The 15,453-nt window shown below is 33.2% G+C and overlaps 1 long non-coding RNA gene across 1 annotated transcript in view; it reads left to right on the forward strand.

The window, feature by feature from the left end:
- Positions 1 to 15,453, forward strand: part of LOC135409862 (uncharacterized) — a 137,316-nt gene that overhangs the window by 10,228 nt on the left and 111,635 nt on the right. The gene's annotated exons all lie outside the window — the stretch shown is intronic.

The following is a 15,453-nucleotide window of genomic DNA, read 5'->3' on the forward strand; positions in this document are numbered from 1 at the left end:
TTTTACTTCATGTTTATTAGTCTGTTCTTCAAGTTAAATTCACACTTTCTGGCCAGTTGTCTGATTCTCTTTGTACAATAGATTTTCTTCAACTTTATGTCACATATAAATTTCCTTCACAAACTCTTTTTTCCTCAAATAAAAAAAAATTATGAAATTATTAAACAGAATCAGTCTTGAGGCTGATGTTGCTTGATTACCTCTAATAAACTGTGTCTGAAGTATACTCTCCATCTCATAAACTACTTGCATCACATATTTCTTATTCCAGTCCTCACCTTCTCCCAAATAGCTAATGCGATAACCCATGTTTTACTACACAAAATGATTTAATGCATTCCGATCAGCAACTTTTTTTGTGTTTCCGTTTTCTGCAAAATTTCTTATCAAGAAAACCATCAAGCTTGCTGTCATGTACTTGTAATAAATCCAAGTACATTGTTAATATTTCCCTTTTGTAGTGTAGATGTTATGAAAGACCTGGACGTACGCTGATTTTGAATTGGAGAACTGAATCTTGAAGTCTGGAGTGCAAGAAAATTAGTTTGATTTTAGAGTAAGCTGTTGATAAATTAGGGAAGTAATCTAATTAATTAAATTGGTATATGTTAAAGACAATCACTACTGAAGAAGCAACACAATCTAACATATATGTTTTAATTATAGTACTAGATAAAATTTTGGTGAAATCAAAGAAAATAATGGAATAACTTAATCATGAACATTTTTTGATATAACCGTCTCTTATGCGTGTCATGGTAACTGAACAGAAACAGTAACGTAAAACTAAGCGTTAGTAGAGCGAACTATAAGGAGATGGAGACACTGAGGATGAAATGTTCCCTTTGCTAAATTAATTATGCTTCACAATGAGTAATCTTTCTCCCATCCAAGGAAATACTTCACACATCAAAAGCAAGTCCGAAGCAATCCATTGTCCTGTGAGTAACGTAATGTATTAATGTATTCTGCTGGGAAATGTCCCAGGGTATGAGTAACTATGAATACTGAAGTAAAGGATTTTAATGATAAATAAAATGTTATAGAGGCTCATGCTTACAACCATACTGGGTGGCTAATATAGAATCTATTTTTGTCAAATACAGACATTTAATTATGCCCTTTGCTAAGCTGTGTATCCTAACAGCTCATTAAGAAGAGAAATCATAACAATTTGACAAAATATTTTTTATTGCCTATGAAGAAATAACAGCTTTGACAAATTAAATAAAAAAGAAATCAAAACAAAAAACAATCAAGTGAAGCATTTTGAACATTTCCAACAGTGGTTAACTGCCATAAAACCAGAATAAAATTATTTAGGCCATGTATAAACATGGTGTAAAGGAACACAGTCTTGACTGCAATGAAGTATTCGTGGTTTACTACTAGTTTTGAATCTTATCTAATTCCTTTTCCAATTTACTAAATGCCATTGAAATACCACATAACAAATATTCAGTAATGTCTCACCATGTTATAGCATGGATTTGTCTGATGTTTGATAGCCCTGACTGTTTCACTATGGGCTTTGGTTATATAAATCTAAATGGACCATCATAAAAATAACAGAATATCTTTGCAAGTTCACCTTTAGGTCTAGCACACTGTCAACACTCTTTCTAAGTCTCAGAAACAGGTTTGATTAACAGATTGTGATGAAAGGTAAAAGTATTCAGAAAAAAAGCATAAATTGTCTTTATGTTATCTTTCATATGTCCCAAGAATATCTCAGGCACTCTACAGCACCTCAACTCATTTAGACTCTAGGTATGGATATCAGAAGTGGATTCTGAGATCTGCTTTTGCGCTAATCATCCTGGACTCCTCTTAGAGTCAGCAGAAATAAAGACTCTGTATGGTAATTGATAGAATTTTAAAATCTGATCATTACTTTAATATTAATTTCCTTGGGAGATTACAAATCTATTGCTCGTAAAAAGAGACCAGGACAATTGTGGCTAACAATGAACCTAACACTGATAATTTGAATGTCTAGGGTCAAGGAAAAGGAATCGTGCCTGCCCCAAGAGCCTATATTAATTCTGAAAGTAGAACTTGCTAGATGCTTCAAGGCTTGCAACACTGAGGAGGACTACATTAGTCTATCTTTTCATACTAACGCTAAAAGTATAACAATGAAAGAAGAGTGTATACGTTTTCACACCTGAAGTAAGATCTTTTCCTCTTAGTTCCTTTAAAGTTCATATAGCTTATGTCAGCTTAGTTTTCTTTCTAGTACATTAGAAAGATTTCTCTTTCTTAAAGGTCAATAGCATAGAAAACCATTTTGTATTGCTAGAGGGAAACAATAAATAATCTCAGAAATTCGTAGGACCAACAACTGAAGAATAGTCTTGAATTCAGTTAAAATTTTACAGTGTATAACTATTCAGTGAACCACAGTAAAGTGCCAGAACTAATTAATCTGAAGATTTTTCTTCAGGCTGTTAAAGCATGCACCAGAAATATGTATTTGATTGTCATACTGTATATCTTAATATTTTACCTTCATAGTGTTAGAGTAGATTTCTCCATATCCATCATAAATGCTACATGCTACACGCTAAACACTGGCAGTTTGAATCTGCTTTTAACTGCAACATACTTGATTAGTCCTTATCTATAGATTAAAAAATAAGGGAAAAATCCATTTCAATTTAATTTATTAATTATGAAGGACTTATTTTACCTTTAAAAGTTTCTAATAGTCTGTTCTGTTACTTGTAATGCCTTAGTGCTAAATCTGTAGAACTGAGGAATCCAGAGCTCTGAAGATATTATGGTCACATCCCTACTGACTGCAGGAGGAAAAAAGAGGTATAGTGGAGGGCAGAAAGCAGGCAGTGTATGGGCAGGACATCCTAAGACTCATTAGTAATGGAGAAGATGATATTGACTCTTAGTAAGACCAGCACAACCAACACAGAAAGACACAGTAAAATTTACATGAATTCCACCAAAGTGGTATCAAATATTTTCAGTGAAACCTTATTTCCATGAATACTGGCTGTATTTATTCTGTACAATAGGACAAAGAATTGATAATGTTTTATTTATGATGAAGAATCTCTAAAACTTACAGCTGTCTCCTGTACAAAACAACATCGAACTGTAACATTTTAGGCACAGAAATAGTCAACTTGAGTTCATACATTTTGCTCATGTAAATATTCCTTCTGGGCAGATCTACTTGTGAATCTCAGTATTCACATAAAATTTCATCAGCCCTTCAGGCTCCAGGCTTATGCATATATGTGTAGGAAAATATTTACTATGTACAAGCACTTAAATCACACAATAATTGAAGATTCAATCTAAAGAAATACTTTGGTAATATTGTTACAGAAGAAGGGTGCACAGACAACATTTTCAACATTGTTAATGAAGTTTGCGTGTTCATGTTCAATACAGAGAAGTGCCAAGTTCTGCACTTTGGAGACAGTGATCATCCGCCTGAGGACAGCATGAGAACCAAATGGCTAAAAAATAGTTTTACTGAAAAGGACCTCAGTGTTACTGCAGACACCAAGCTAAGGGTGGGGCCAAAGTGTAGTTTCATTGCAGATTCAGCAAAGTGCATAGTGGGCTACTTTAGGAGGAGGAGAACGAACATGTTGAGGGAAATTATTATCCCATTATTATTATTATCTAATCTTTGCTCTGTGGAGGTTACATTTGAAACAGCGTGCCCAGTTTTATTTTACCCAACCCCATCACAAAAATCCCGCAATGTTGAGAATGTTGAGAAATTGATGGAGGTCCAGTGGAGAACTACCAAGATGGCCAGAGAACTAGAGCATGGCCTATGAAGGAGGTCAAACTGAGGGAACTGGGCTTGTTTAGTCTGGTAAAGAGGAGGTTGATGATCTGACATTATAGTTATTTGGAGAGCAGTTTCAAAGCAAAGAGATTCAAATGCTTCCCAGTAGTGGCAGATGAGGTAATAGAGTTGTTTTGAGGGAGAGATTAGACATCAGGAAAAACCTTTTCGCTTGGCAGAACATTCATCACTGTAAAAGGTTGTCCAGAGGGGATGCATTAAAAAACATGTCTGTGGATTTTTTTCATGTTTCAGATCTGACTGAGCTGGCTTGGTCTTGATGACAATCCTGTTTTGAGAAAGGTAATGGCCAAGGCATTTCTGGGATCTTCTTCGTTACATTTCTGTGTTTCTGACTTGTACAGATGATAAACTTTGAGGACAGCATAGCTCTTTTACTTGAAGTCATTAGATTTTAAATGTTATTATTTCACTATTTAAAGATAATTATCAAAAACTGTAGGTGTTGTGTTATAGGAGGGATGCCGGAGGGGTATCCTGGGACATGAAGTCCTGATGTACTCCAGCACACATGGGCACTGAAGTACCCCATGATGATTGGTCATGAGAATCACATGTTGTTTCAAAGTGCATATAAAAGATGTTGTTTGCTTCCAATAAAGAGATTTGGTCGTTTGAACCCTCAACCCACCTGGTCGTGTGGACTTATTATTTATTATATTAATAAACGGCACAACAAATCAAAGAACATTTTAATGTATTCTTATTTTTCAGTTATAAATAATATTATTCTGGTTTTTTACTTAACACTAGGTAAAATGGAAGAAATATTTGGGAGGTTGGGTTTTTTTGTCAGTCTATTCTAGCCTCACAAGTATTTTTAAAGCTTAATCTTAAAATGGCACAGTTCATCCAAAACAGAATGAATGGACACAATATTGACATTTAATGTTTACAGATGGAAGCAGCCTGATCATCTCTTTTAACCCCAAACTTTATCCCATGATAATCACATATTGAAGACTGCTTTGTTCATGTCTTTTTAAGTGACACAAATATCTTCTTTTAGACAATTACTTCTTAACATAAATTCAGATACCGATGTATAAATATATGTTTGTACATGTAATTCTCAAGGTTGAGAAGAAAGAAATCATAACAGCATCTCCTTTCAAAGGGCTTCATCCCTTCATTATGTTTCTACATATTTATCTGAAGTAGCCTAAATCTAATGGCTTTTCATTATGCTGATTGACTCATGCTCTCTGTCAGGGTCTAGAAGTACAGGGGAAGAGCTGAGTGAAGTGAGATGTCACTCAAAAATGTTAAATGTTAGTCTGTACAGGTTATTCAATAAGATTTTATTTTATTTTCAAAGTTTTTATTTTAACCTGAAAATAGTTTATAACAAATACGGAAAAAGATGAATGAATGAGTGCATTGAAAATACAGAGCCTTGGATGCATAACTGAGGGTCATACAGTCCCTTCAACTATTAATTCATCTGTGATGAACCATCTGGTTTTCTTATCTTCAATAACAAAAATCAATGTAGTCAGCTATCCATCTGATTTCTTAATATACCAAGTCCAGCTACAGACTAAGTCTCATTATTTGATATTTATGAACTGTACTTCAAAACAGAAGAAACCTGTGTTTTAGTAATCTACAAGATAGCTAATTAATATGTAGGGAATGAAAATATACTAATATAAAAATATAACTAGAGTGACATGCTTATTCAGATTTAGAGATACAGATCCCAAGACAAAATCTAGCTTTTACCTTTCTCATTTAAATTTTTATCAAATTCAAATTCAAACCTTTCTGGAGAACGGGAAACAAACAAAAACTGCCAAGACAGAATAAGTCCTTAGGCAAAATTTTATTGGCATGTAAAAGATGACTTGGCATTTCAGACAACTCACAGCAAAGGAGAGACATTAAGCTTCTGAGATTTTCAGAGGGAACATGAAGTCCTGGTACTATCTTTTTCATGGAAAATTTCACATGTAGTTCAGTCACACAACTTGAAAGAATATCTAATCTGGATCACAAATGCCACAAGATTCCCACATCGAGGCCATCTATGAGTAACAGTGTAGGAGGGACCATGATTTTGACCTTGTTGTACACCTAGGAGAAGGATAGAATGCTAAAGGCAGTAGGGAAAAATGAGGAGGTTATGTTTAAGGGCATGAAGATATTCTTTCTTGATGTAGGTCCAACCTCAGTTAAAAGAATTGAATGAGAATTTAAAGGCTTCCTTGAAAGGAGAGGTTATGGTCACAGTGCTCTGTCTTGCAAACTGAGAGTAACTTTTAATAACCGCACACTGGCTGAGTAAAATGGCAGCAAATAAGCTTTTATACAAAGTCAGAAAGGAAAGCACCTAGGAAGACCCTGAAAGTAAAGACTGTGGAGAATGAATACATTTCTGTTTGGGCCTGCTTGCATCTCTAGTTTTACATGATCTTCAAACTTCACATAGTCTGTTGTAACCTTTATTCTGAATGTCCTGCCAAGTCTACAACCACTGCAGTCTTAAACAAGGAAGTAAAGGTCATATGTTAAATATATAGAATCTACTTTGGTAGGTATTACTCTTTAAAGCTGGTATTAGTATTGGAATTTGGAGTACCTCCTTGCTCTGATATATGAAGTAATAGGAAATAAAGATGGAGACAAATTGTTTTGTTGCTTTGTCTTTCTTACCAATAACTGAATAGAGATCTACTATGTATACAAATTTTTCTTCTGATACAAAAAGTTAAGCTGAAGAAAACCTCTCCATAGAGTGACAATGATTTTTTTTCTCTCCAAACGTCAAGCAAGTATTTGTTTTAGGCTACCTTCAAATGTTCATAAGACTTCTTTTATTGCCCTTAAGAGCAGCTCTTAAAATTATCATGTTAATGAGTGTTTAATCTTTGTTATCTTTCTCCAAATTATTCATAATGTTTCTATTTTTCTAGTAGATATAATAATATTTGTAATGATCCATAAGGATCTTCCATATAAACATTTTAGACATTTCTTTTGTTGACGCAATTGAATATGTATTCCAAAACCTACAGGTCTCTTTTCTGCTGCAAAGGTGTATTAAACTAATGTTTATTTTGCTACCTGCTGTTACACAAACACCTTTCAGAACTATGGGGGGTTTTGCAAGTTTTTAATTCTTCCAAGTGAATAGTGAAGTTTTGTATATTTTTTTTTCCCAAATGGAAACCCATTTTTAAATTTATATATATTTAGCTGTGTTTTAAACTCTTTAGATTGTTTTCATATTCTACCTTACATTCCGAAGACCTTGTAGCTTCCTGTCTACTTGACATTTTGACAATTAGCAATATGCTTTCTTTTTCTCATCCAAAGGTTTTTTAGTTCACACTCTTTTTACCATAAAATATTACTTGAAATAAATTTGAGAGCTAGATATAAAGTATGTCAAGCTATTTAAGTACAAATATGTTGCAACTACAGGGAACCATACTTTTTCCTAAGAATACAGGAAATAAAAAAAAAAATGTTTTATATACTTTCTAGCAATCCTTTTCTCTTTAGACAATAAACAGCTACATGGCAATAAACAAGCTAGAAAATTACAAAGTTCTTCTTTTTCAAGGAAAAGTTATAGACATCTGCATTAAATACATTTGCTGATTATATTGGCAGGAGTGTTCAAGTTGATCATTCTTTCTCATTTAATCAAAGAATACCAGGAATCATTTTCTCCTTCAAATTTTATTGGGGTTTTTTTTTAATACAAAGTAGAAGTGATTATTTATTTACACTGAATGTGATTTTTTTTTCATATTTCAATATTATAGGTACTATAAAAAGTGCAATTAAAAGCATAGAAGCATAAGAATAAGCCTACATATACTAACAATAAGACTAAGTAACAATCTGTATGATGCTATAAACAATGTTTTCTTGTACTATGCTTGCTTTTTAGTTACAATACACATGATGGAAGGAACTTTACAGAAAGGAATAACACAATGATATTCACTAACAAGGTAGAAGCCAAGGAAAATCCTCTGAGAAATTACCACATGACAAAATACCTCAGACTTGGAACTGATACTGAATATTTCAAGAGACTGTTCACGTTATTGTTATCCATGGGAAAATTTCTTTGTTCCCTGGCTGTTGGTTGAACCATATGGTCATTTCAGTTGTTTATAATCAAGTAAATATATCTTTTATACTAGAAATTCATCAAGGAGGCCTGATTTGAGATTTAAACCATTTTACTTTTAATAGGAGAACTATTCTTTTCCATTTCTTTTCATTATACAGAAGTTACAACAGATTATAAACCTGTATGAAAGACAAAAATGGCCTATAGACTCACCTAGTATTTCTTTATATCAGCTCCTGGTAATAACACATCTCTCTTAAAAGCTGTTGTATATGAAAAACCTTATTAAACTGAAAAGACAGAATTCATTTCTTGAAATTAATTTTTTTAATCTAATATTATATTAATTCCCGTAATTAAAGCAATTTTTAAAAGGGAGAGAAATTATTAGAAAGGTAAAATTCTAATTTCATTAAACAAACTTTAAATTAATTTTAAGCCCAAAAGACAGTCTTTTCTTTTTCTCCTCTGTGGGTTCTTTCATTACTTTTGAATCAAGCATATACTATGAGAGGACATAATAATAACTCATACTTTAATAAGAAAAATCTCATTTTAAACTATCTTGTGTCTAAATTTGCTGGGCAATGAACCTATAGACTAAATTGTAGTAGACTAAATTCAAAGCTCATTGTACTTAATGGAAAAGTTAAGTCTGTGACAGAATCTAGACTGAATTCTATTTATTTTGACCTTTCAGTTATACATGCTGATGAAACAACAGAGTGCATCTATGAAAATTAAGTTCAGAAATACTAATTTTAACAAATTCAAGGAAAATGAAATAATCAGAGGTAGTTTTAAAGTTTTAACTCATATATTAATATAATCTACCAACATATCCTTATCTCCTTTTAACCATGATTACTTTTGAAATACACCTTTGAAAGATGTATATAGTAAAGGATTTTTTTTTTTTTAAGAAGAGTATCGTTCTAAGAATTGAAATACATTGCACGGTTGTTAGGTAGGAGATGACATACTGGCCGTATATATATTTTCAAAATAACTATGCTTAAATTAAAAAAAAATAACTTCATTCTTTTATATGGAGTGAATATATATATATATATATATATATATATTACCCTTCTGTAGCTGGGTCTTTTTGTCCCTCATGCCAGATCATTCCTTGGTCACAAAGTACCACTGCTAAACAGCTACAGTGTGAATTTTTTTTTCAATTGCTAAGAATACATACAGAGCTTTCCTGAGAACATATAAAATTATTTCTTAGGTAGAACATTTCTGAATGAATTAAACACAGCATTAAAAAAACTCTTAGACGTTTATTAAAAATAAATAAAAATCACAGTGCTTTTAAAAAAAAAGTGCTGACCAGTATAAATATGCAGTTTTCTCACGACCTCTTCTTTAAACAGTAGAACTTTAAATTGTCTGGTTTAATATTAGGCTTTCCTTCAAAACTGAGCTTGCACTAAGCATGTCAGGTAACCAGTACACTTAGTAGCCCAATCTTTAGTTAGTGAGGGCTTACACTGGCTTCAAAAAAGATACATTTGGAAAGGACTGGACAGAAGAGAAGATAGATCACAGTGAAGAATTTATTAAAAACATAAATTCATCCCCTTAAAATAATTTTCTAAAAAAAAATGGTGTCTCTTAAACTCTTTGGTTAATGAAGAGAAACACATTTCCAGAGTATGATTAGTCTAATGTTTTTAGGTATCTGTTTCATATTAACATAAATCACTTTTCAAATTGGAAATTTCTCTTTATTGTTTATGAAGGAAATATTTGCTCAACCTCACTTCTAAATCATCAGTCTGAGACTTGAACAGAGGAGACTGTCTAGTGAGTACTCTAAGAGCTGATTACTCCTTTTAATGATCTGTTTCACCCTAGATCTGAAAAAACTCAGGTGATGTGATCATTGTGATAAATACATTGATGAAAATTTCAGCACATAGATGCTTACTGAAATGTTTCTCATCAGTTCTAACAGACTCCATTATTAACTTCTGCATGAAGAGTGGAAGCTCAGTTCACTCAGCTAATCCTCCCAACCTGTAAGCTCAGTCAACTTTTCATTTGTAAATTAATTCAAACTCTCTTGAGGTTGGAGAAGAACTCAAGACATGTACCTAATACAAAACATGTTTTTGCACAGAAACACAAAACCATAGATGTCTCCTCTTTCATCTGTGTATTAAGAGAGAGACTCCTAGATTTTTTTCACAAGATTGAGTAGGATTGAAAATAATGGATCAATAATTCAGTTAAGGGAAAAAAACATAATTTATTTCTTCTTCCATCTGATTTTACCTCTTTTAAATAGTTCCTTCTCAATGTGCAGCAGGATAGCTTAGTAGCTTTGCAAGAAATGCTAAAATAAAAAGTAGAGATATGTCACTGTAATCACTTGTGAATTGTGGGGGATATTTTTTATGTTTTGGTTTTATTTTTTTGATTTCACTTATTTATTCAATTAAATGAGAATTAGGAATGACCTACAACTTAACCTGGGTGCTTATAACTGTGTGTTAGTTTTCCACACCTCACCTGCTCCTCCTCACATGAATAACTTCTGTACATGTGCAATTTCTGCCAAGTTTTACAAGGGTCTCTCAAGCAGCTGAGACAAAGCAAGGTAGTTGCTGAATACGGAAGGAAGTATAAAACTGAAATTTACACAAAGCTAATTTTTAGTTCTACTGTTCATAGAATAACAAGATTAAAATTCAAATGCTTTTTATTGCTTATATACTCATTTCTTAATTAAAATGATAGAAAAAAACTTAATTTTTTATTTTCTTAGCTTTGACAAAAGAGCTAATTAGAAGAAAATAATAATTCTTAATAATCAACTATATGCTTATCAATTTATAAGGAATAGGAATGAGTTTCTTTCATTTGTTTGTTTGTTCTATTAGAGCTAACTTTTATAAAATTTGCCGTTGCCTTTTTTCTTCCCTGATCTTTTCTACTGTGATGTTTTTTACCAGTTCCAAACAGAGTTGGACATAGGAGTCTCACACAGTCCTACAGCTCCCTGAAATTTTGTGACTTGTAGAAAAGAACAATACAAATTAGTTTCTCAGTAATAAAAAATTCTGCAGATACAAAGAATTGTCTTTTATAATTTGACAGGTGCTAAGAGTGCAGAAGAGATTATGGCTGGCCAGCCAAACCCTGAACAAGTGACAGTAGGCTGAGCACATACTGTTCCTACTTTTCCTCTTTACAGTAAACATATACCTGGGAGACAAGCTTAAATAGCTCAGTACTCAATGAACAATTTAATTGTTGCTTTAAGTCAGCTATTTCAAAGACTATATAATTTGACTAATCTCAGATAAAGAAATATAACATTGTAAGACTCACTTAAGTCATATCCTGAAATAGTTAGAACATTACTGAAACTTTTGGTTTAAGTGGATTGGTACATTCCTTAAGGATTCTTTGCAGATTTGAGTGGGTAGGGATTGCTCTTCTTTCATGGAACTATATAAACTTCACTGAGCTTTTTTTTCCCACAGAAATAGATACTTTATGAGCTAGGAAAGACTACAGAATCAATTCCATTGTAGGAAATGACATCTTAAAGCTTACAGTTCATGTGAATACATCAAAAATCTATAACAGAATCTGAATGTATCGGATTTTCTCATTGAAATAAACAATGAGACCGAAGTATTGTAATGTTCTCATAAGCAAATGCTGTAGTCACTGCAATCAAAAGTTCCAGCATCAGGTTAAAATATTTCATTTTGTCAATTTTTATTCTAAGCAATTTTTGTCCCCCTAATATAGTACTCACTCACAGTTCATCATCTAAACGTCGTTGATCTGTACGTCTTACTTGAATGCACATTTTTGTCTCCATCATCTTTCAAAATATAGCAGAATAAAGCATTAAATTTTTGTACGTGTCGATATATAGTAACTTTATTTTAATCATGCTAGCTATTTCCCCAAAACAGACCACGTCTTTCAAGCATCAGGTGAATGGAAATATGCAGAACAACTTTAAAATAAATCTAATGTCATACATATTTATACCTTGGAGTGAAAATTATTTTATAGAGAAATTGAAGTGGAACTTCTCGTGTTTTAGTTTATGGGTATTACTCTTTCCTGACACCACTGAAAAGAGTGACACTTGCCTTTGAGGTATTTACATGTACTGGTGAGATCCTTTTCCAGTCTTTTTTTCTCTAAACTAAAAGAATCATCTCCCTCAATCTGTCCTGATAAGAGAGATGCTCTAGACCCATAGTCACTTTTTTGGCCCTCTGCTGAGTGCTCTCCAGTAGCTCCTTGTCTTTGAACACAGTACTCCAGATGTGGCCTCACTAGGACTGAGTAGAGTGATAGGATCACCTCCCTCTCCCTGCTGTTAATGTTCTTCTTGACGTACCCCAGGATACCACTGGCCCTTCTGGCCACAAGGGCTCACTGCTACTCATATTCAACTTGTCATCCTCCAAGACTCCCAGGAAAAATCTAAGAAAAGCCATTTTATAATTTAGCTAGGTAGTTAGCTTTATTTCCTGAGTTGCCATGTTGATCTTAAATCCAAGCCAGTGAAGCTATGGAAGTGAATAGGTCAAAGTTCTGTCACTTTTTATCTCAATTTATATAAGCAGACTTCATGTCACAGCTAAATATTTTATTCTTCACTGGTCTCTGCATTTCCACTAGCTAAAACACATAAAACATCTAAACTGTCTCACCTGTTCCGTAATAGAGTTCCAACAGGTCACTGGAAGCGGGGAAGTCAACCTCAACTAGTTTGATAAAATTAATGCACAACAAAAAATGCTCGGAAGATTAACCTCTATATATGTGGTATTTTATTACTGTCTAAATGATTTTGACTTTTGCACTAAGGATTTTATTAGATACCCATGGATCTTTGATTTGCTGTTCATAGACTCCTCTTCACTCATCATGCAAAAATTCTTTTTTCTCTGACTTGTTCCTTCATGTCATTAAGAAGCGTAGTGGGTTTGTTTCCTTTTCCTGGGAGGAAACCTAAGATAAGTCACCTGATTCATATTGACTCAGAAGATATTCCTTACCATGTTACATCAGCTCAGATATAAAAATGGGAGGAGGAAGTAGCTCGCTCTCTTCCGTGATAGCTATCTGGCAGTACAGCTGCTCCCTGGAAGAGAGAGAAAGAGCACTTCGCTTATTGTGGGAAGTAGAATTTTACTGTTAGTTTCCTTTGCCTATGTGTTTGTAGTGTTATTAGCTTTTTTTCCTTTTTCTCCGTGTAAATATAAAACTTCCTTTTTTGGTAAATCCCAGGTTTTTACGGTTTTTTTGTCTCCTCTTTTCCTCTTTTCTCTCTGGCCGAAGGAGAGATCTGTGCAGCCTTGTGGACACCTGGCATTCAGCCAAAGTAAACTACCACAAGAAGCTACAGTAAACTCATCACTAGACTTTAGGTATATATCTTTCATTTTAAAAAGAAGAGAGTAAATTGTGAGGGCCTCTTTTATGCTTTAATTTTCTAATTTTTTCTTCCTGAACAATGCTTTGTCTTTTAAAATTTTTATTGTAAACTACATATAAAATATTACAATTATGTCTGTACACAAAAATCTCAATAATGTAATTTTTAAATTTAATGTATTGTGATAAGTATTTAAAATAATTAATAAATCTGACAAGGAATTATTTTTTAAAATTGTAATGGCTTATACTGACACATGTAAAATTTTATACTGTGTCTTAGGAAGCCTCATAACAGAATTGATGGATAAAAATGACTTAGAGTAATCAAATTATTTTGAATAGCAGGTTGATGAATAATTAATTCAAGACATGCAGATGCTTTAAAAACTTCCTTTAAAGCTGGCTAATTAAAACCACTTTCAAGTAGTGAAATATTAAAACTGCTGATCTTTAGGTAAGAATTCAAATATCATGTTTCATCAATTCATGATCCGTCATTGACAGTGTCCTTCTAGAGCTGTCCAAACCTGACAAAATTTGTTCTCAACAATAAATATATCTGAACATGTTTAATCTGTGAGAAAGAAATGCCAATGAGGTCTGTAGCAGGAAGCACTCTTTTCTCTTCTATTGAATTTTGTTCTAATTAAGTATGAAAAATGTTAGCCCTTGCTTTAAACCTTTCTGGAGTACCATGAAGCCTAGAAAATAATATAAACAGAGCATATGTGTGTCACTGTATGTATCAATATCAGTACAGATATACATATATGAATAAATATACATGTATACATATGTTAAAATCTGTAATAGAACCAGGTATATAGAGGAGGGATGGTATTAGTGCATGAAAAATGCCTATCTCACCTGAGTGTACTTAATGATACATGCAGTTTGATCTTATGGTAGATATCAAAGAATCAGGTTCAAATAACCTCAACTCCTTTATGTTCTAAATAGTATTAGGATATTCACTAATGTTGCATCTGTCACTAAGAACTTGAAAACTGTCACTGGTTTCTTCCACCACAGTAACAAGTGTCGAAGATCTTGATAGTATGACTTCTGCTGACAAAAGAAATACTGACAAAGACAGGAGTCTGTTCACATATTAATGAACTAGCATATCTAAGAAATCTACTGGATACTAGAAACATAATCCTGTAGGTATGAGTTCATTGACCATTTTTCATGGTAACAGAGACATCTTTGAGAGCAGAAACTTTCAAATGGGCTAATGAGTATTAAAAAATAAATGGATGCAACATGACACCAATTTCTATCTCCATAGCATGCACAATCTCAAGGATTCAGCACATAACATAGAATAAATTAGCATTCTTGAACCTTGTATAACTGTTTTCTGCTCTTGCAAGGATTGTCCTAGGAAGAGATTCAGCTCATAAATAATTACCTAATATAGGTATGTCACTTGGATGCTTACTACATATTTAATTCCCTATCAAAGTTCATGGAAACTCATATAAGTTGTCTAAGTATAAGAGCACCAACAGGAGACATTTTGGAAGAGCAGCTTGACAGCAAGGAGAGATACCTTAGGGCACTTCAAACTGCAACAAAAGCTGTGGAATTTAAATAATTAGTACAATATGAAGAAGACACTTGAGATTTTCCTGTAGTTAACAATTGTGGTGTACCTGGTATCACTCTTGATCATTAATTCTTTGGATGTTCAAAGAACTCCCTGGCTAGTTATCTGTGTAGATGAGAAAATGGACCAAACTGACACAAAGTGGTTGACTGAATTCCTAACTACCCTCACAACAAAATATTTGACTCAGTTAATTTCTTATAATCCCAGTGATGCTCCACCAGGCAAGTCCTGATGTGCCTTTTGCAACTGATAGAGGTTTGTATGCTTAAATGGGTTGAGTAGCATGGAAAATCTGACCATCCCAAATATTATCGCACATAGTTTCCACCACAGAATTGACCAAACTGTGGTGGTTTGGTAAAAACATAAAAATAGATGAAGATTCAGAAATGGTGAAAGAGAACAGATATTTACAAATAGTTATGGTGGTTCAGAGAGGTTGTGTGGTCCTTTTAAGAGAATAACAATAGATCATGC

This window comes from Pseudopipra pipra, chromosome 2 (genome assembly GCF_036250125.1).
Source record: "Pseudopipra pipra isolate bDixPip1 chromosome 2, bDixPip1.hap1, whole genome shotgun sequence".
NCBI lineage: Eukaryota > Metazoa > Chordata > Aves > Passeriformes > Pipridae > Pseudopipra > Pseudopipra pipra.